The sequence below is a fragment of the Canis lupus genome, chromosome 27 (genome assembly GCF_011100685.1).
Source record: "Canis lupus familiaris isolate Mischka breed German Shepherd chromosome 27, alternate assembly UU_Cfam_GSD_1.0, whole genome shotgun sequence".
Classification (NCBI taxonomy): Eukaryota; Metazoa; Chordata; class Mammalia; order Carnivora; family Canidae; genus Canis; species Canis lupus.
This window is the reverse complement of record NC_049248.1, coordinates 22,177,607-22,199,239: the sequence shown is the minus strand read 5'-3', so window position 1 is coordinate 22,199,239 and position 21,633 is coordinate 22,177,607. Positions and strand designations below refer to the sequence as shown.

Genomic DNA, 21,633 nt, shown 5'->3' with positions numbered 1-21,633 from the left:
CAATCACCAATGGTCAATTGTATCTACATAATGAAATCTCCATTAAAAACCCCTAAAGGATGAGGTTTGGAGAGCTCCCCGGTTGTTGAACACACCAATGTTCTGGGAAGGTGGCTCACCTGAAGCAAGCATGGAAAGGCCACCCTACCTTACTCTGCTCTATGCATCTCTTCCATTTGGTTGTTCCTAAGTTGCAACCTTTATACTAAACCAGTAAACATTATTTTCATGAGTTCCTATAAGCTGTTCTAGCAAATTATCAAATAAAGCTCCAGTTTATACCTGACTGGTCAGAAGTATTGGTGGCCCAGGACTTGTTGCTGGCATCTAAAGTGGGAGCAGCCTTGCCGGACTGAGGGCTCTGACACTAACTCCAAGTAAATAGCATCAAAACTGAATCGAATTGTTGGACATCCAGTTGGTGTCAGAGAGTTGGAGAAGTGGTGTCAGAGGGAATCACAGAACCAGCCAGATCAGTATCGGTGGTGGAGGGAGTGAAGGATTTGCCAACTTCCGGTGATAATCACCAAATAAAAGTAGTCTGATATTATTTTTATCAAGCAAATGTATTAATGAAACCCTGGTCCATAAAGCAATTGTGTGACGATCTCCACTAGTTCCAAATATGTAATACAGAGGGCTGCCTGGGTGGCTCAGCGATTGAGCCTCTGCCTTCGGCCCAGAGTGTGATCCTGGAGTCCCCGGATCGAGTCCCACATCGGGCTCCCTGCATGGAGCCTGCTTCTCTCTCTGCCTGTGTCTCTGCCTCTCTCTCTCTCTCTCTCTCTCATGCATAAATAAAATCTTTAAAAGAAAAAAACAAATACGTAAAACAAAAGTATAACACATATAATCTTAAAATTCTAATTCCCTCCCCTCTGTGGCAGCAACAAGAGGCATGAAAATTATTTATTAAGTAAAACACACAAATCAAATTCATTTGCATGGCATAGGATAGGATTTTCTTCTGACCAGAAAGTTCACTAACACATTGTACTATCTGCATACTTTTCTACTGGATAGAGAAATAATGAATATTAGCAGGTCTAACACTGATAGAGTAGTTTGTTTTTCCAGTCAAGCTTCTTTCATAAAAGCAAACTAGCCTCTCCACATCTCAGTTCAGAAAACCTGGCCTTGGCCCAGCTTTGTAGCATTTACTTAATGACCAGGAAAGGCTGAACTTTGCTTATCCAACAATGAACATTTTGTGGGCTACCATTATAACTACAAAGAGTCTTTATCCACCTAAAAGTAATGTCCTCTTGTAACTCCAAGGGAATTCAGTCATAAAGAAAAGAAAACAAGTATTTTATGCAAGGTATGAAATGCAGACCATAAGTACAGGTGTGCAAGATCCAACTTTCTTTATTATTCCATAATAATTTAATTTCTAGTTTGGGCTCCAGTTCTCCAGAGTCAGCTTGGGGTTGTGTCTGAGTTCTGGGGGTCTGAGATAAAAGTTAGGCATTAAGAGATGGTATGTGACCCTCAATGTTACTTGTCCTCACATGCATCTTCTGAGACTCCAAAGTCCCAGCAGATTGATGGGATGCACTGGTTTATCAGTGCCTGCTGGTTATACTGAGGAATCTGTTATACTGGTCCACATAGCTCCTTCAGATCCAGCGGTGCACACTGCTGCTTCCATGCCATTCTGGAAGGCACAGAATCATTCTGCTGAAGCCCAGTGCCACTGACTCGGACATCATCTAATCCAAAGACTTGCTTTCTTCTCCAGAACCCTAATTCAGAAAACAGGCCCACCATCTGTGGGACACTGCGTAACTCTGCTCTGCACACTTCTCCTTCCCTCCTCTATCTACCTCTCCTCATCAGTCTCAGAGAATGTCTTCTATTTGAGGGTCAAGGAAGCCTTCTCTCCCTCAAGGTGCTTTTTGTCAACATTCCATCCATGCCCAAAACCCAAAGTCATCTCCACCATCCTGAGAAGGGGAAGCCAGGAAGAGCATTTTTGCTCTTCTTTCCAACCTGTCACAAACTTCCCCTGAGGAAATAAACCAGAGCATCTTTCCTGAAGGAAGCAGGGAGAGTGTCAGCCAGGGAAAGGGGGAGAGGGCAAAGGGTGGCTTCCAGGAAAATAAATGCAAACCCCCCTCTCAAAAATGTTATTCCACAACATTATTACCACCTCTTCCTAGAGAACTATGTCCCATGTCTAAAATACCACGATGCTCAAATAAGCCTTTAACAGACACTGATGGCCAAGAAGAGTGGCAGGCATGCCACAGAACATTGAATTTAAGTCAACGACTAAACGCTGATAAGGATTAGGCACAAAATTCTTTGCATTCCAAGCCATATCACTTGCAGACTGTTCACGTTCTAAAATGTGTACTTGCTAGCGTTCATTCTCAAAATGAGATTGCTGCTTTTCAAACTCGAGAGGTGAAGGAATTACACTGAAACTTCTACCTACTTTATTATCAATGGAACAGAAATAAGACTTAGAACTTGGTCTAAGTTCACCAAGATGTACAAACTCAAGACAGAGTGCCTTGGTTGGGACTCGTGAAGGTCTAACTGAGAGAACTCCATCTCAAACCAGCTTGAAACCTATGAAAATTTATTTTTCATGTGACTGAAATGGCAGAGACAATGCAGGCTTTCTGCTGCAACCATGACATCAACATAGTTGAGGCTGGGTTTCTCTGAGCGTTTCTTACTTCTGCCCACCTCCTTGGGCCACACTTATCCCCCACATGCCGCCAGGGCTGTGTTCTTTCATTCAACAAATACTTATTAAGTATTTCCTTTTTTTAAAAGATTTTATTTATTTATTCATGAGAGACTCAGAGAGAGAGGCAGAGACACAGGCAGAGGGAGAAGCAGGCTCCCCGTGGGGAGCCCAATGCGAGACTCAAAACCGAACCCCAGGATCATGACCCAGGCTGAAGGCAGACGCTCAACCACTGAGCCACCCAGGTGCCCCTTATTAAGTATTTCTAATGTGCCAGGGATTGTTTATGTTTCGGGGACACAAAAGTAGACAAGTAAGATAAAGCATACACTCTGCTAGGAGAGGTGTGTAATAACACACAAAGACGAGACATAAAATATGGTGTTTGTTTTGTAAGTGCTCTGAAAAAAAAAATAAAATAGAGCAAAAGAGCATGTTGGGATGCTACTTGAACTACAGTGAGCAAGGAAGTCATTTCTGAGGAAGAAACCTTTCATCTGGGTCCCAATTAAGGAGAGACAGTGGCCATGGTAAGACATGGACAAAGGGTGTCGGGCAGCAGGAACATCCACCATAAAGCCCCAAGAAGAGGGGTTTGTGTGGCATGCTGAAGGAATAACAAGGGGACCAGTGTAGTTGGGGTATTCTGGGCAAGAAGAAGAGCGGCGTGAAATGGGGAGAGATAAGAAGCCAAGAAATGATGGGAGAGACTTGGTAGTCAGAGGGAAGATATTAATTCAAAGGTGACAGGAAACCACTACAGAGTTTAAGCAGGGAAGTATCTGACATGTTTTAAAAAGATCACTGCACCATGAGCAGAATAGTCGGTAAGGGTAAAGAACAAAAGCAGGAAGTATAAGTAGGGGGTGTAGTGGGTTGGATAGTGGCCCCCAAAGATAAAATCCTTTCCCCTGGAACCTGTGAATAGGACTTTATTTGGAAAAAGGGTCTTTGTAGATATAATTAGTTAAGGACCACATCATGAGATCACCTTGGACTTAGAGTGGGCCCTGAATCCAGTGGCAAGTACCTTCTAAAAGAAAGACAGAGGGGGATTAGACACACAGAAACAGAGAGAAGAAAGCTATATGGAGTCTGAGGCAGAAAATGAGTTCTGCTGCCACAGCCAAGGATTACTTGGGACAACCTAAAGTTGGAAAAGGTAAGGAAGGAGCCCCCTCTAGAGAGTTTGGAGGAAATGTGGCCCTACCAACACCTTGATTCCAGACTCTTGGCCTCCAGAACTGAGAGAAAAAAAATTTGCTGGGGACACCTGTGTTGCTCAGTAGTTGAGTGTCTGCCTTTGGCTCAGGGTATGATCCTGGAGTCCAATATCGGGTCCCACATCGGGCTCCCTGAAAGAAGCCTGTTTCTCCCTCTGCCTCTCTGTGTGTCTCTCATGAATAAATAAATAAAATCTTTTTTAAATTTTTTTTTACTGTTTTAAGCTCACAATGTGTGGTAATTTGTTAGAGCAGCCCTTGGAAACTAATACAGGAGCTATCACAGCTTCAGGCAAAAGATGCTAATGGCTCAGACAAAGATGACAGTATGTGTATGGTGAGACATGCTCTTTTGGGCTTACAATTTGAGGGTGGAAATAAAAATTAATAGTTTCCTAGAACCAATAAGATTTGCTAGTCTACTGTCATCCAGAAGAAGAGAGAGGCCCATTTCTCACATTCATCAGCTAAAATGCTGAGCATCATTCAGACCGGGCCATTCTAGTCAGAAACCTTCCCTGGGTCAAATGGATGCCATGCACAAAAGGGCACAGGCCTGAGCTGTGAACCTAGAGTAGACACTGTGTCCTACAGCATTTTCACCTTTCCTGAACAAACCCAAACTTATCTCAACCACCTGTCCCGCTTTAAGGGAGCCCACAAGTTGCCTCAGGGAAAAGGCAACTTTTCCCCATCTCCAGGCCTGGGATAGACCAAAATCTGTCCCAGCTGAAGATTTTCATTAATGTGCTGCAGAAGTGAACACTTGGAGTGCTGAGTCACTGACCTCCTCAGCAGTCACAGTGGCTAGGTTGCCTGAGTCCATCATAGTCCTCAGGATCAGCCACTTCTAGCTCCAAGCCTTCTAGCCCCATTCTTCCCCTTGGATATTATCAAATATTTTCATATCAACTGTGTGCCATGATGTGGAGGAAAAAGTGGGGCTGCTGATAAGCCCCTGCTATGCCAGTAATTTATTTAAGAGCCCAAACCTAAGCCAATAAGTTTATGAGCTCATAGCATTTGAGGGGGAACTTGGCCTGGGGTGAACTTGTCATCAAAAGAACATCTCTATCTCCCTCTCTATTCCTAGACGTGAACAAGGAAACATGTGCTTCTACTTCTACTTATAGTCACTTTGTGACTCAAAGTAACCAACCAGAGATAAGCAATAGACACACAGAGAATGATACAGGAAATAGACCTGGAGACCTGATCAGACCATACCTTCATCCCATTCCTCCTGTCTGGACTTTCAACTACAGAAACTTAAATTTTTCCTTATTTTAAACTTATTGGAAGAGCACTTGGGTGGCCCAGTGGTTGAGCATCTACCTTTGGCTCGAGTTGTGATACTGGGGTCCTGGGATCAAGTCCTGCATCAGGTCCTCCACAGGGAGCCTGCTTCTCCCTCTGCCTATGTCTCTGCTTCTCTCTATGTGATTCTCATGAATAAATTAACAGTCTTTTTAAAAAAAATAAAATAAGCTTATTTGAATTAAGGTTTTGGTTACCTATATCTCAGTGCATCTGGACAAATCTAGTAGCTTTCCCAGAACCATAGAGGCAGGAGAGAGAATTCACTGTTAACAGGCTTAGCTTAATCAAGGGTCACTTCTAGAATAGGGAGGAAGTCAGCTTCATCTAAATCATGTGGCTAAAATGTCCAACCATAATATGGTTGAAATAGTATAATTTTTAAATAATACATTATTTTATCACTTTTTCAATTAGTGAAGGAAAACATGGGCTGGAAGAAATACTTATTACAGCATGTCTGAAAAATATTGGGAGGAAAAGAGTTAACACTATTTTATTCTTGAAATCTTGTTCTCTAATGAACTGGTCTAGTTGGTCTCCTTAGAGATTACAGCACCAGATCCATTAAAAAATAATACACAGAGTGAATGTCTTTATTTATATAGGTATAACAGTTGTTTCTCTGGCTATTAACCTGGGAAAGGACATTCAAGGCAGTAAAACAACTGTTTAATGGCAGAACAAACCAACCAACAAATACTGAGCCACGAGCAGCACGTTTGATATAATCCAACTTGGCCCCCATCCTCAAGCCACTTGTTCCTGCTCAGGCATATGAGGAATAGGGGCCTACCATGCAAAAACAAATAGACACCATGCTGCTCTAGGAAGGAAGATCCAGCAGAAGCCACGAACTAGCTATTCACAGACAAATTCAGCCCACAGATATATCTTACTTCACGTGTATGGTGTAGATCACTAAAATTTCATCCTTGTAAGGAGACCATTCTTAAACTGGCCAATTTAGTTTCTCCTTTTTCAGGGAGCCCAAACTACAGCTTTCATGTGTACTTCTTTATTTGATTTTGACCTCAAGCCCTGTAAACAATATAAAGCAATGATCATTACCCTTTTGAAAACTGAGAACATGGGACAGAGTAGTGAAGTGGCTCATGCATGGTCCTATTTCTCAACAGGAGAGGTCAAACCAGAAGTGAGCCCTGCAGAATCCTACCTATTCCATTACTTTCTGCTCACTGAATCATGCCATGACTATCCACTCTGCTCCCCACTTAGAACTACTGTACTGCCATTATTACTCTGTCTTTAAGTAGTGATGCATAAGGACAAAGAAAATGAAACTGTGATTTTTTTAAAAGCAAACAGTGACAAAAGTTTATGCTCTTTCTGAAATCCTCTTGATTCAATAATAAAACACTAAAGCCTATAGATGAGTCATCCTTAACATGTGAAAATAATGTTCAAGAAACATTTTATAGGGACAAGTGCGTTAACTTACATTTTTATTAGTGGTGTCAAATTTGCCTTGACTTACTATTCTTTTCCACCTTATCAGAGGCAATGGCATGGAATAGTTTAGGGGCACAGTTTAAGGTGTAACCTGACAGTATTACCCATTTAACATAATGGTTTAATAGATGTGACCAATCACCAGTGTGGCATTAAGCAAATTTCTGAGCAAAGATGAGTTAGAAAGGGAATAAAAATTAATTAATATGTATTTAAGTTTGGGGAAAATTAAAAGAAAAAAAAAAAACAACAGTCATTCACAACAACATTTGTTCAGAACACTGAGGCAATTACTACCTGACCACTGATGGCTGCATGGGCCATAGAAAGAAGACAGGCCACTGAGAGAGGTCAGGATGTAGGTCTTAGATTTCAATTATATCTCAGTAACACTGTCATTTTATACTGAGTGGAGGGCATTGGCTAGAAAAGACTACTAGGTTAAAGATTAATTCTAATACAAAAAAGAATTCCACAGAATTAACAAACTATCCAATTTTAGCTATGATTTCTAAGACAGTTTCCTTCTGTGACTCCGCATTCAAAGATCCATAAAGCAGCCTTTTTTGGATTTATTTCACATTCCTCTAGCAGATCCCACAGTGTTCAAAGGAGCGACAGCCAGAATTGGCACAGTGGTTTCCGGTATTTTCCTTGTATCTGAGGAGAAACAGGTTGTAAAGGACTAATCAAATGCTGTCCTCACAAGAGCAAGAGACAGAGATGCGGGGAAGGAAGGCACTTCCTGCCAGTCTCCACTCCCCCTCCACCGGCCCTCATGCACCTGCAGTGACCCCCAAACCCCAGAGGCTGGAATCAACATGGAGAGAATCCAATTAATATTTGTGAGTAGACAAAGTAAAATCTTCATAAAATATAAGAGCAACCTGGATTCATGCTTTTTAGTGGGGAAAAAATCATTAGGATAATTGACTAATATATGACAAGCTGCAGCTGGTTTGCCTCCTGCTGAATTCTGGGTTTGCCCCGTGCAGAGAAAGCCCCAAGAACTTGTTCAAATATGTCACTCATCTCTCTTGTGACAGTTTTCACTAAATAGTTGGGGTAGAGAGGCTCTGAATGGTGCTTTAATTTTTTCCATCAAGTCACTCTGCATTTGCAAAATAGTTACTTTCAAATGAGTGGATTTTAACTTTTTACTGAAAGTCATAGAGAACTACAGCCTGGGGAAAATGTGACATCCCTGGAATTAGTCTAGCAACTGAAGGGGTGTCATCCAACCCTTTCACACCTGTTTAGAGACACTATGATCCCCTGGGAATAGAAAGAGAGGCAGTATAGAGGCAAGCTCAGGGGTTCCCTTCCCCATAACCACAGATGAAAACCAACAGGGTGTGGAGGCCTGATGGAGAGGGCAAGACTATTACAGCTTTGAAAGGCATAGGGTTGACTATGAATATTAGGACAATGAAGAAAAGGGAAGAGAGAAGAGTCACACTAAGGAACTGGGGGCCCCATTGTGAGGTCAGCTAAAATCCCGAAGATTGTCCATGTTCCACTGAGACCTAAAATTTGGAGATAAAATGTATTTATGGGGGAAGAGTACAAAAATAATAACTCCACTGTGCATGACCAAAGTGTGGAAATAAGCCTGGAGTACTGCAATCCAGTGTGTCCCCACAAGCTGAACTGGAAGAGCTAAGCTAGGAGTATTGGTACAGCAGGGAAAACTGCTTTTTTTTTTTTTTTTAATTTGCAACCCATCACAGACTAATACTCTAGTAAAATAAATTTACAATGAATTATTAGAAGAAAAAAAAAGTATGTGCTTGGATGCTGTGACAATTCCAGAGTGTGAATTGCTTACTCTTGATTTCTCTGCTGATCTCATCTCAGACCAGGAACACAAGAGTTCAAAGGTGGGCACTGGTCTATGGACCACTTTGAATGGCACTGGCTCACTCCACAGAGACTGGTCACAGAGGGTTACACATGCAAGGCATCCTTCCACTTGGCAGATGTCAGCTTCCAAGGATACGCTGTTCAAAGGCAGAAATTGTGGGTCCCGGTTCCTAATAAAAGGCTGGGTGCTGGCAACAGAAATACAGCTTTAAAGTTGGGGAAGGTGGTGGCACAGAAGTTGAAGGCAGGCAGGAATTTGTTAAGCACAATGATACACAAAATCTAGTCAAGTGACCCAAAAATAGTCAAGTTTCCGTGAGGAGCTAAGAAGAGCAGGCACGAAGCATAAATCATAGGTGAGCAAAGAGAAGAGTGCCCACAATGGCAAGGACAGGGGCAGGAGGCAAACAATGGCCACTGAGAGTGCTGGGTGGCAGCTGTATCTAGTTCCCATCAGAAAGCCACAGTCGGAGCCCCCCTGACTCAGAGCAGAGTAGCACTGCCCAAGGCCCTGCAGAAATGAGGACACCACCATCAATACCTGTCAGGAGGCTGAAATGAAGGCTCTGCTCATCACAAGAAGTTACCCACCATTGCCCTGCATCTGTTCTCCTGATATCTGGAGTCACATGCTGTCTCTTAATTTTACTTATGTGTTTTGGAAGCTTCGCAGCTTCTCCGTTTATTAAATCTTCTTTCTGCTTCTTCCCAGAAGCATCTCTTTAAAAACACATAAACAGTTCAATGTGAAAATTAGCTGTGGTTGATTTATAATTCATTCTGGAAGAGCAGCTTTTAAAAAGACAGAGGGAATTAAGCAGAGAGTTAGGCTTGAGATGTACGTGCCTCCCTCGGCTTTTGAATTAGATGTGTTTAATGGGAATGTGGACACCAGGGCTAGAGGTAGTGGATAAAATCTATTGGGCCTGCTGATACCAAACATTCCAGCTGCGAGTGGAATTCATTTTGGAAAACACAAAGCGAATGAGCCTGGACAGGCTTTGAAGCTCCGTTTAAAAAGACCTGGCCTCTCCCTTACCTTCACCGGTCCACCAGGTTATCTCTTCTGTGCAAACACTGATCTTTCTTCAAGAGGAGCTCAAATCCCGAAGCCCTTCATTATAGCCAGCGGTGAAAAGTAATTTTGAAATGTTCACTATGGTCCCTACTGAGGACCCCGCACTCCTTCCAAACATTGGCCAGTGGGGTTCTCCACCCGGTTAGCAGGTGAGGCTCCCGCAGCCCCACAGGAGGATGCTCTGGCCCTAGGCGGAGAGCTAAGACATCGAAGGACTCCCAGAATTCAAAGGCTTGAGTGACAGACGAAGTCTGCGTTGTTCCTTCATCTACATTGTTTTAAGTGGTGTTAGCAAAACTAAGAAAGCCCACGGAGAGCAAGTTTGAGCAGATTTCTGTCGGGAAAAGAGAAATCAGGCTACAGACAAGAAGGTGAGAGGAATGTCACAAAAAGTGACTTTAAAGAATCTGTTTCAGCAATTCACCTTTGATTAGACTAAAAACACTTCCAACTGCTATGCATGAGGCAGTTCCTGACAAATATATCTATTTTATTTTTAAGAGATTCAAGATTATTTTAGAAGACAAATCAGTATCTGCAAGAAAAAGAAAAAAAAAACCTGCTTCTATAATAGGGCCCTGCTTTCATATCTTTGGTTCAGAAGAATAGCCCCAAAGGATTGCACTCATGGTTCATGCAGTCCATGACTGGGAGTTTGATAATGACCCTCAAGGACATGCCTAAAAGACCTTGCATGTGCTATTTGAGGTCACCCCCAATGGGCAGACTGGTCCCAGCTTCTCCAAAGAACCACTGGGAAAAGTACACACCCCCTATTGGAGTCCACTACCATCTCTTGGTGATTCACACATTTAAAAGATTGTTTTCTTATCCAAGTAGTAATTCTGATTCTTATGTTTACTTTTTTTAATGTTTTGAGAAAAACAAGTCATTTTTTTACCTTATAGATTCCTTTCCAGAATTTATCAGTTTAAACCATGTCCCTTTCAAACCTTCAACTCTCTAGGATTTAAAAAAAAAAAAAAAGTGTTTTTAATTTCTCTACACATAGCATCTATCTTTTCATTGAATTGCCCTTTTATAAAACTTTTCTAGTTATGGTACTCAGAAATTAAATATACGGTTTAACATCATGACCTCCATCTTATTAGCTGTATCCTTTGACACAGTTCTTATTTTACAGTTGATAACTCCCTCACACTGCACTAGTCCTCATGTCCTATAAGCAATCTACTGTCCCTCCTGAATACTTCACACACACACCCTGCCGCCCTGTCCTAGGCACCTTCATACACAGTATTTCTGTTAATCCAGAAACATTACAGCCAGGCATATTTTACCATCCTAATTTCACAGTCAAGGAAACTGAAGTTCTTTTTTTTTTTTTTAATTTATTTTTTATTGGTGTTCAATTTACTAACATACAGAATAACCCCCAGTGTCTAATAGGCAAAGTATATTGACCAAAACTACATGGCTAGAAGATGTATAGTCATGATGTTAAATTAGGTCTTCTGGTTTCTTCACTTCTCTTTTCTTTATCACATAAAGGAAACTGAAACACGAACAACTTGATAAATAACTCTAGAAAAATGTCATGACACTGCTAGCCAGATCAAAGATCAAAAACTAGAATAGTGCCATCATGTGCCCCTCCAATGATCACTCACATCTTTTCTCTCCAGAGTAAGCATTGCCTTCATTCCTGTATTAAGAATTTTATTTCTTTATTGTTTTGTCAACATTGAATGCATCCCTAAACAACACAATTTTGAAATCTATTTTTGAAACTTGCTTGCATGGAACTATATGATATGATTTTATGTCTTGCTTTTCTTATTAAATTTGTATATATGTTGCTCCCTACGGCTGTAGCTCATTCATTGACATTGTTATGTGATATTCTACCCTATGCAGGCTAATATTCAAGAACATGTCTTCCCATTGTAGGCATCTTCAGTCCATGTCATTCTGATTGGGTCAGCTTCTAATCTGATTGGTTAGTGCCAAAGTCCTAAGAGTTTGAACATCACTCTGATTGTATGTGTGTGTGTGTATATATATATGTGTGTGTGTGTATATATATATATATATATATATATATATATATATATATATGACGATAGATTTATTCCGCCCTAGTTGAGGGACGTCTATCCTTCAATTTTATATGCATTTTACTATGATTTTTTCTATGATAAAAAGCTTCAAAGGAAATACCTACCTCATCAGAGAACCGCTTTTTCTACCTATACAACATTTATATACCTTAACCAGTTTGAAGTATCTGTAGAATTGTGCAGCCAACACCACTAATTCCAGAACAATTTTATCATTTCTTTTATTTTTTAGATTTTATTTATTTATTCATGAGAGACACAGAAAGAGAGAGAGGCAGAGACACAGGCAGAGGGAGAAGCAGGTTCCCTGTAAGGAGCCCATGCGGGACTCCATCCCAGATTCCAGGATCAGGACCTAAGCCAAAGGCTGACGCTCAACCACTGAGCTATCCAGGTGTCCCCAGTTTTATCATTTCTGAAAGAAGTCTTCTACCCATTAACATTCACTCCCCACTCTCTCTCTCTCTCTCCCATCCTAGACAACCAGAAATCTAAGTTCTGTCTCTATGGATTTGCCTATCTGAACACTTCATATAAGTGGGATCATATAACATGTGGCCTTTTGTGACTGGATTCTTTCACTTAGCATAATGTTTCAATGTTCATCTATGTCCTAGCATGTGTTAGTATTTCATTCCTTTTTCTGACTAAACAATATTTCATTGTATGAAATATATTGTTTATACTTTCATCAGTTGATAAACATTTGAATTTTCTGCTTTTTAGATATTATAAATAATGCTGCTGGGCAGCCTCGGTGGCTCAGCGGTTTAGCGCTGCCTTCAGCCCAGGGCATGATCCTGGAGACCCGGAATCGAGTCCTATGTCGGGCTCCCTGCATGGAGCCTGCTTCTCCCTCTGACTGTCTCTCTCTCTCTCTCTCTCTCTCTCTCATGAATAAATAAATAAAATCTTAAAAAAATAATAATAATGCTATGAACATTCATACACAAGTTTTTGTGTAGATGTATGTTTTCATTTCCTTTGGATAGATATCTAGCAGAATTGTTGGGTCACATGGTAATTCTATATTTAATATTTAGAAGTATTTCCAGTTGTTTATCAGAATGTATCATTTTACATAGCCAACAGCAATATACAAGGGTTCAATTTCTCTACATACTTGCCAACACTTGTTATTGTCTGACTTTTAATGAACATTCTAGGTGGATGTGAAGTGATTTTGAAACCTGCATTTCCCTAATGATTAATAATATCAAGCATCATTTATTTTCTGAGCTTATTAGCCACTTGCACATCTTTGGAGAAATGTCTATTCGAAACATTTGCTTAGTTTTAACTTGCTTTATTATTAAGTTATAAGAGTTCTTTATATATTCTGGATAAAAGTCCTATCAGATATTTGATTTGCAAATATTATCTTCCATTATGTGGATTTTTTAATGCCTTCTCATTTTCTTGTTGACATTCTTTGACGAGCAAGGCTTTTCAAATTTTATTAAGCCCAAATTAGCAATCTTCTATCACTTGTGCTTTTGGTGTCATTATGTAATAAATTGCTATCTCACTTAAGATTATGAAGATTTACTGCTGTGTTTTATCTAAGAGTTTTATCATTTCAGCTCTTACATTTAGGTCTATGACCCATTTTGAGTTAATATTTCAGTATTCTGTGAGGTAGGGTTCCAAATTCATTATTCTCCATATAGATAGCCACTTTCCCCAGAACCATTTGTTAGGAAGACTTTTCTTTCCCCCATTGAATTGTATTGGCCTTTTCTATGATATTATGTAATGATAAAGTTAAAAGTCAATAAGAAATGTTTATGCACATAGCTTATTGTATAGGCCGACTATAAAAATAGAAAAATTTTAAGGAATACATATGTGTGTGTATATACTGAATGTTTTAATAAAGGAAATACATACCCAGATACATACTATGTAAATGAAGACAATGATAGCAGAATATTGGCTAGAAATATTTTGGGGTTTTTTTTTCCTGTGATTGGGTGAATAGAAAAGCTACTGAGAAATTGCCTGGCATACTAAAAGAAAATTATTTTGTCAAAATAAGACCAGATTGCAGAAAAAATGGAAGACCCATAAAAAAATGAGGGAAGACAAGACTCCCATCTTTGGTGAGAGTTTGAGAACCAGAGCTGATAGACCAAGATCTATCCTTTCCTAAGTCAAACTACACTCAGTTGAGGGGATACAAACCTTAAGTATGTCAACCCAAATGGATCTGACTCACTAATAATGCTCCATTGGTGCTTCTGATCCATTCACTACTAATCCATTCACTTACCACTGAACCCAGGAAAACTGTACAGATTTGTAATATCTAGTATTAGTTATCAAAATCTGAATCCTTCAAGCCACAACTCAGCTAAAACAGTCGTGAGTTCCCACCCTTTCACAACTTCCTTTTCTGATGTTAATTCTCTGAGCAAACAGAAGTGGTAAGATTTTTTTTTTTTTTTTTGTAAGATCTTTTAAAGACTCCTTTTGTCCTTGTTCACTAAGAAATCTTGGTACAAAACTCTCAGTTAAAAAGAAAAAAAAATAAGAACCTTGGAGTTTTTAAAAGCAAAATGCAAAATAATCTCTAAGAGCATTATCTTACCCCTGTCTGCATTAAAATTCATCTGTCTCTTGTAGATCCACTTGAACAGCCCTATAAGCTCTCTTTCACCTATTTCCATCTGCTTGACTCTTCCAATTTTACAATTTTTGTAAACATAAAGACTACATGACTTTGGAATTCCAGGAAAGATTTTCACTAACAACTGCCCTACCAGTAATGAGACAAACTGATTGGAGCCTGGATAGAGGAGAAAACTATAAAATTACTTTGGGGGACAGTTGGTAACATTTTTAATATAGACTTCTACTAGATAATTTTATTGTAACCAATCTTAAATTTCTGGATGAGATCATTATGTTGTACTCATGTGGGAAAATATCTTTTTTCTTAGGAGATAAATGCTAAAGTATTTAAGAGTAAAGTGTCATGATGTGTATAACTTACTTTTTAGTTCCAAAAAAATTAAATCACACACACACACACACACACACACAAAGTATGGCAAATGTGCAAAAGGTTTTATTTGACATTGACATTGTTGTAGATCTAAAATGGCTGAATATCAACAATTGTATGTGGTTCAACCTAATAGATGGAGAGCATATGACTGAATCTAATTCAAGGTTTCTTAACATTGGGACTTTTGGCATTGTGTTAATTCTTTATTATAGAAGGCTAACCTATGAATTGTAGGATGTTTAGCAGCATATCTGGCTTCTTTGTACCGCATGTCAGTAACACTCTCAACTGTGAAACCAAAAATGTTTCAAGACATTGTCAAATATCACTTGAGGGCAAAATCTCTCCCATTTGAGAATCACTAATCTAGAGAAATACATTTTATGCAAATAAAGAAACTTTTCTTTCAGGGTGCCTGGGTGGCTCATCAGGTTAAGCATCTGCCTTTGGCTCAGGTCATGCTCCCAGAGTCCCAGAGTCCTGAGATCAAGCCCCATGTCAGGCTCCCTGTTAAGTGGAGAGCCCCCCTCCCCCTGCTCATGTTCTCTCTCTCACTCAAAAATAAATAAATAAAATCTTTTTTAAAAAAGACACTTTTCTTTCAACCTACAGAGTGTAGATTACAGAGTGTAGATTAAAGGTTTTTCAAAATAAAAAGACAAATAATAATATGATAATATATAATGTTATTTATATTAATAATATTACTGATTAGTGAAATTGATAACTTACAAAACTGATTCTGGCACCAAATTTTGATGACTTTTGTTTTTTACACTTTTAAAACTCCAAAGCCCTGAAAAGTTATATGCATACATATATGTTGCATATATGCATACATACATATTGCAACATTATTTGCAATAGCCAAGGTATGGAAGCAACCCAAGTGTCCATCCATAGATGAATGGATAAAGAAGATATGGTACACAATGGAATATTACTCAGCCATAAAAAAGAATGAGATCTTGCTATTTGCAACAACATAGATGGACTTAGAAGGTATTAAACTAAGTGAAATAAATCAGAGAGAGAGAGAAAAAAATACTATATGACTTCACTTATATGTGGAATCTAAAAAAACAAATGAACAAACAAGCAAAAAGCAGAAACAGACCCATAAATACAGAGAACAAACTGATGGTTGCCAGAGGGGAGTGTGGGAGTGAATGAGCAAAATGGGTGAAGGGGAGTGGGAGGTAGAGGTTTCCAGTTAGGGAATGAGTAAACTGAATCACTATGTGGTACACCTGAAACTAATGTAACACTGTGTGTCAACTGCATTTCAATTAAAATAATAATAATAATAATAATAATAAAGGACCAAATCTCTTAAAGAACTTAATTCATGGACTTCTCTAAGACTTTACTTAACTCTGTACCTGAAGTATAAACTCTTCACTGAGCCCCTGTGCACTTGAGCCATAGAGAACCCACACAATAGGATAAAAAGAGAAGTAACATTCTCTGGACACATACCACATGGCAGCTATCACTTTATATCACTTCCTAAAATTACTGTTAGAGGTGATTCCATTTGTATACATGAAGAAATGGAAGATGAGGAAGGATGGATATGAAAGTGAGCAAGGATCAGAGCGCAGAATGAGACCTCAATTTCAATCTTCACTGGATTGAGGAAATGTGCTGCTCTCTGGCCTGTCTCTGCTCTAATACCAACACAAATACAACTGTGATTTCGTCATCTTCTATTTTCTCTCTGTGCCCCCTCGTCTCCCTTGGCTCTTGCTTTACTGTCATGTCCCTCTTGACTGTTTCATATAATCTATTCTCTCTCCTTCTCCTTTTCCTCTCTCCTTCCTACCCTTCTGTTTGGCTTTTTCTCCTACTGACCACACCTTCAGGAAATTACCTTCTGTACCTTCCTCCCAACAAACACAGGCTAAAAAAAATAATTCCCTTTAAGAGAAATGCTGGTGCTAGTTGCTAATACTTTTTTTACTTTAGCATACTTGGAAGTTGTCTAACATCTTTTCTTTCAACTTCTTAGTAGATCTAATTTTTTTCTAAATAAAGTATTAGGAAAATATTAATGTCTTGCACATAGTAAGCACTTAATAAATGTCAGATGCTGCACTGTTGTTGCTCTTATTTAAAAGCATCAAATTTTCCACCAGGAGTTTCTTCAAACATGAAGAAAAGCAAATACAGTACAGTTCTGGTAATCACACAATGAAGTTTTCAATTCGACTTAGAATATCGTTTGATTAACTGCTACTTAGTACTTTAAGTTTTGCATTTTGGCAGATAATTTTGAAATTGATTTGCCCTTTGAAGTCTAATACCATAATGTAAGACTAGATTTTTTAAAATATCTGTTCATTGGAGACAAAGACCAAATTGTTTAAAATGTCTTTCTTTCTTTTACTAGTTTCAAATCATTCATCTCACCCAACCTGCTCCTTCTCCATTCCCCATTCTCCTTCATATACTTTATTTTACTTTCATTTACCAAGACATTAAAAATTATGTCAGTATGAGAAGGCAAAGGGAAAACAGAGCAGAAACTTTTCCTCACTTGATTTAAACTTCAAACAACATTAGGACTCTCTAGAGGTGCCTGGGTGGCTCAGTCTGTTAAAAATCTGCCTTCAGCTCAGGTCATGATCCCAAGGTCCTGGGATGGAGCCCTGCGTCAGGCTCCCTGCTCAGCACAGAGTCTGCTTCTCCCTCTTCCTCTGCTTTGCCCACCCCACCCCCACCACTTTTGTGCTTGCTCTCTCTCTCTCTCTCTCTCTCTCTCTCTCAAATAAATAAAGTCTTTTTAAAAATTAGGACTCTTTAAAGAGAGAAGGAAATGGAACTCTAGAGGAAACTATCTAGAGGTCCAAAAGCAATGACTAAAGAAAGACGGGATTCCATTTTGGGACAAAAGAAATAACTTCAATCTTGGACCTCAACTTTCTTTTCCAGGCGGTCTACACATTGTATAAAAATCTTCTAAAAAAAAAAATCTTCTCATAATCAATTTGGGTCCACCAGGATGCGCTAGACTAGAATTGCCAAAGGGGTATTTCTTTCTAATGGTATGTGCACACATATTAATTTATCAGAGTAGAAAAGGCAGAAGAGGGACTTAAAGGAAACTAACACTGTAGTTTGGGAGGGGTAGGAAAGGGAGGAGAGAGCATAAGAAGAGAAGGAAGAACGTGTCAAGAGAATTGGCCTGTATGAGAAACCAAGGGTTAGGGAGAGAAGGGGGTGCAATGGGGTAAACGTCCAAAACCATGATGAAAACAATCCTTTACAAGAGACCGCACAGAGGCAAAATGTTTTTTCACACTATGATGTCCCAGCGTGTTTGTGCGTACTCCTTGCACATCACACAATTGTACATCCAGACTGTTTTCCCAGACTCTGGTAATTCAAGGCAAGGACAAACAATTGGAATTCCTGTCAAATTGGTGGGCTGGAAGTTGGAGTCATGGAGACCTCTTTCTTCCCTGGAAATCACTCACAGTTCAATGGAAAGAACACAATAGAACTGCATTCCTGTCTCACATTTGCCATGTTCCCACTGGGAGCTACCAGAGCATTCACTGAACCTCAGATTACTCAATGAGATTGCAGATTATATACATCAAGATTTATTGTGATGCACAAACAGGAGAATGGTATAAAAGTGGTTTGCAAGCTTTAAAATGTTATAAGTACTAGATTATCATACATATACATCACCTGCTAGGATTTAGCACAAAACAGGCATTGCTGCATTTCTGCTCTGGCAGAAATTTCTCTATGTTCCTGCCTGAGTGAAATTTTCATACTTCACAGTTGTTCTGAACATCATCAAGAAAAAAATGAAGAAAAAAAGAGGAAGAAAATAAATAGTTGAATGCCAAAAAACATCCCCAAAGTAAATAGTCATTCTCTTGAAATAGGGAGAAAACAGCATTTTACTATTTAAAACTCTAGGTAGTTTCACTCTTTAGGGAAAGATAAGCAAGTTGTAAAATATCTGCCCTGGCAACAGATTCATGAATCACAACAATTACCTGTTTCTTTTGGATATTGGATCTGTTAATTATCCACCAAAGTTTAGATTGGACAGCTGCTACCTGACTTCATTTAGTATCCAATGTGGAATGCTTTTGGCAGAGAATTGGATTCTCTTTTCCCACCAGGAAAATGGGAAATGAATTGGAAGACTTCTCTAAGAATTGGTAAAACATAAAAATAAAACAACGACAACAACAAAAATCCCCTCTAGCTCTAGGTGTTTAAATCTTGGATTAACTATTGAGGGTTCAATCACTGGGTCAAGAGAAAGTGCCACTATATAAGTGGATGATTAGTTAAAGTAGATTAAATATGGAAGAAGTGATCAGTGAGAACTAGAAACGCTAGTAAGTTAAAAGAATAACTTGTGTGATTTGAAAATCTGAATTTAATTTTGTCTTACAGATGAGAGGAGACATCTGGAACTTTGGGTGTTGAAATTTCCAGTAGCATCTGTTCATCCTTAGTCTTACCCCTTAAATCAGAGGAAAACTATATCATATTACAGATATCTGGGTAGAATAGTAGATGAAAATATGGCATGCTCCATTTAACATGCAAGTGTAAAATAATGCTATAGTAATTGTCTAATTTTAGTTCTCAGTTCTATTCCTAATCACTAATTAAAATATGATTAATAAATGCTTTCACTTCTATAAAATTTATTATGATGATTTATGGAAGTATCAAATATAAAACCTAAGTTTTCTATTTCTGTTTTTACTCAAGTAATTAACAACTAGGAAAAGCTAAGAACTTGGAGATTTGAGTCAGCAAATGCCCAACAGCCTGTGCAGAAATTAGACTACCTAAATTTTTTAAATCCTGAAAATATTTAGCATAATTAAACCAGACAAACCACCTAAAGCAAAAATGGGGAGAAGTTTATAAAACAATTGTGAGAGAATACTCAAGGTACGTCTCAGTTATGAAATTTCACTTACCATTAGTGGAAAATGTTGATTTCCCTTAACAGAAAAAAGAAATCTTGTCCGTGGATGCCCAAACAACCAGTTGATCTGTATCTTAATGAATCCTAGTAAATCTTCTGCAAGAAAAAAAGAAACTTCGCGGCAAATAGGTCTTGCACCATACAGACAACTGGACAAAGACAAATTAGAAGATGCTCCAGCTACTGGGTACAAACTGGCAAAACAACAGAAACATCAGATCAAGATTTTCAGAGTAATTCTTCCTTTCTTTCTTCATCCCTCCCTCCCTCCTCTTTTCTTCTTTCTTAATTTCACTACTTTTTTTCCTCTATGTTTTGACATTTTTAAAGTTAATTTTACAGGCTATTTTTATTTCAAGAAACAGTTTTCAACCAAGTATAGAATTTTAGTTAATTTAGTTAATTTAATTTTAGTTAATTTTTTTCACATTTATTTATTTATTTACTTATTTTTCAGTAATCTCCATGCCCAATGTGGGGTTTGAACTCACAACTCAAGATCAAGATTCACATGCTCTACCATCTGAGCCAACTTGGCACTCCTTAGTTCTTTCATTTTTAAATAGTCCCTCTCCATCATTTCATTATTGAAGAATCAGAGAGGGCCCCACTCTACTAGCTTGTTACAAACCATAATGAATCCATGTGATAATTGCAGTTGAGTTGTTTGATTTTTTTTTTTTTTAGAAAATTTTGTATGTATATATATATATAAAGTTTAAACTTTTTTTGATGGATTTCTAACAGGATTAACAACACAAAGGTGTCTAAAGTAAAGACTATCTCTCTTCTCCACCTTATTCTACTCTCCATCCCACCTCCTTCAGGTATCCAATGTCACTAAACTTGTATGGCCTCCTCAAGTATATACATATTACACATACACAGAAATATACATATACAAAAGATTTGTTTGTATCTTCTCTGTTTTTGCCCAATATTGATTCATAATTCATACACTTTGTACTCTTTCTCCACTATTCGTTTCATTTGACGGCCTACATAGGCAGCCCTACAAGTATGTGTTTACATAACCATACATTTTTAAAATTTATTCATATATATAAATATATAATTTTATATTAAAGGGTAAAAATCATATGTGTTGGCAAGTTTTCAAATTTTGCCTTTTTGTTGCTCTTCCGTTTCCTTTTTTAATTGTTTTTTGTTGCTGTTTGCTTCCTACCTGCTCTCCCTCTCTTCCCTGAGGGCATCAATTTCAACACATACATACAAACACACACACACAAATCTGTTTTGTGGATTTCTACTTCTTATAATCATACACTATAAACATACATACACAAAATGGCAAGCATCCTTTTCTCTCTCCTTCCATCGCAGAAAAACACACACACACTCAATTTACCAGAAAATCACTGATCTTGATACCCCAGTGTTAAGTATATTATTTTCAAAAAATTAAAAACAGGACTTCATACAAAGTTAGAACATATCAAAGATTTGTCTAATTCATTAATGAGAGAATCAGCAAGATGGTAAAGCTGCTTTAAAAATAGAATTAAAGGGGCAACATGGTGGCTCACTTGGTTGAGCATCTGAATCTTGGTTTCAGCTCAGGTCATGATTTCAGGGTTGTGAGATGGAGCCCCACATCAGGCTCCCCACTCGGCAGGGAGTCTGCTTGAGATTCTCTGTCTCCCTCTCCCTCTAACCCTTCCCCCACTCATTCTCTTTCTAAGTAGATAAAATGTTTAAAATATAAAAATTTAAAAATTAAAATAGAATTTTAAAAATAAAGTTCTAAACAATCATTAGGAAAGGGATGTTAAAATGAATTTGCTGAGTTAAAAGGCAAGTATCTTGCTAAGAAAAGAAAAAAAGAAAAAAAACCTTTGGTGTATCCTTTCCCTGGCAGAAATCATTTGCTTCTAATAGAACCAAAATTTGCAAG

General features: G+C 38.5%; 1 long non-coding RNA gene across 2 annotated transcripts in view; it reads right to left on the bottom strand.

The window, feature by feature from the left end:
* LOC111092848 overlaps window positions 1-21,633 on the bottom strand; it is a 176,494-nt gene that overhangs the window by 44,114 nt on the left and 110,747 nt on the right. For both annotated transcript variants that reach the window (XR_005379933.1, XR_005379932.1), the window contains one exon: window positions 19,711-19,912. This is a non-coding gene — a long non-coding RNA (uncharacterized LOC111092848). The remainder of the gene's footprint in view (window positions 1-19,710; window positions 19,913-21,633) is intronic.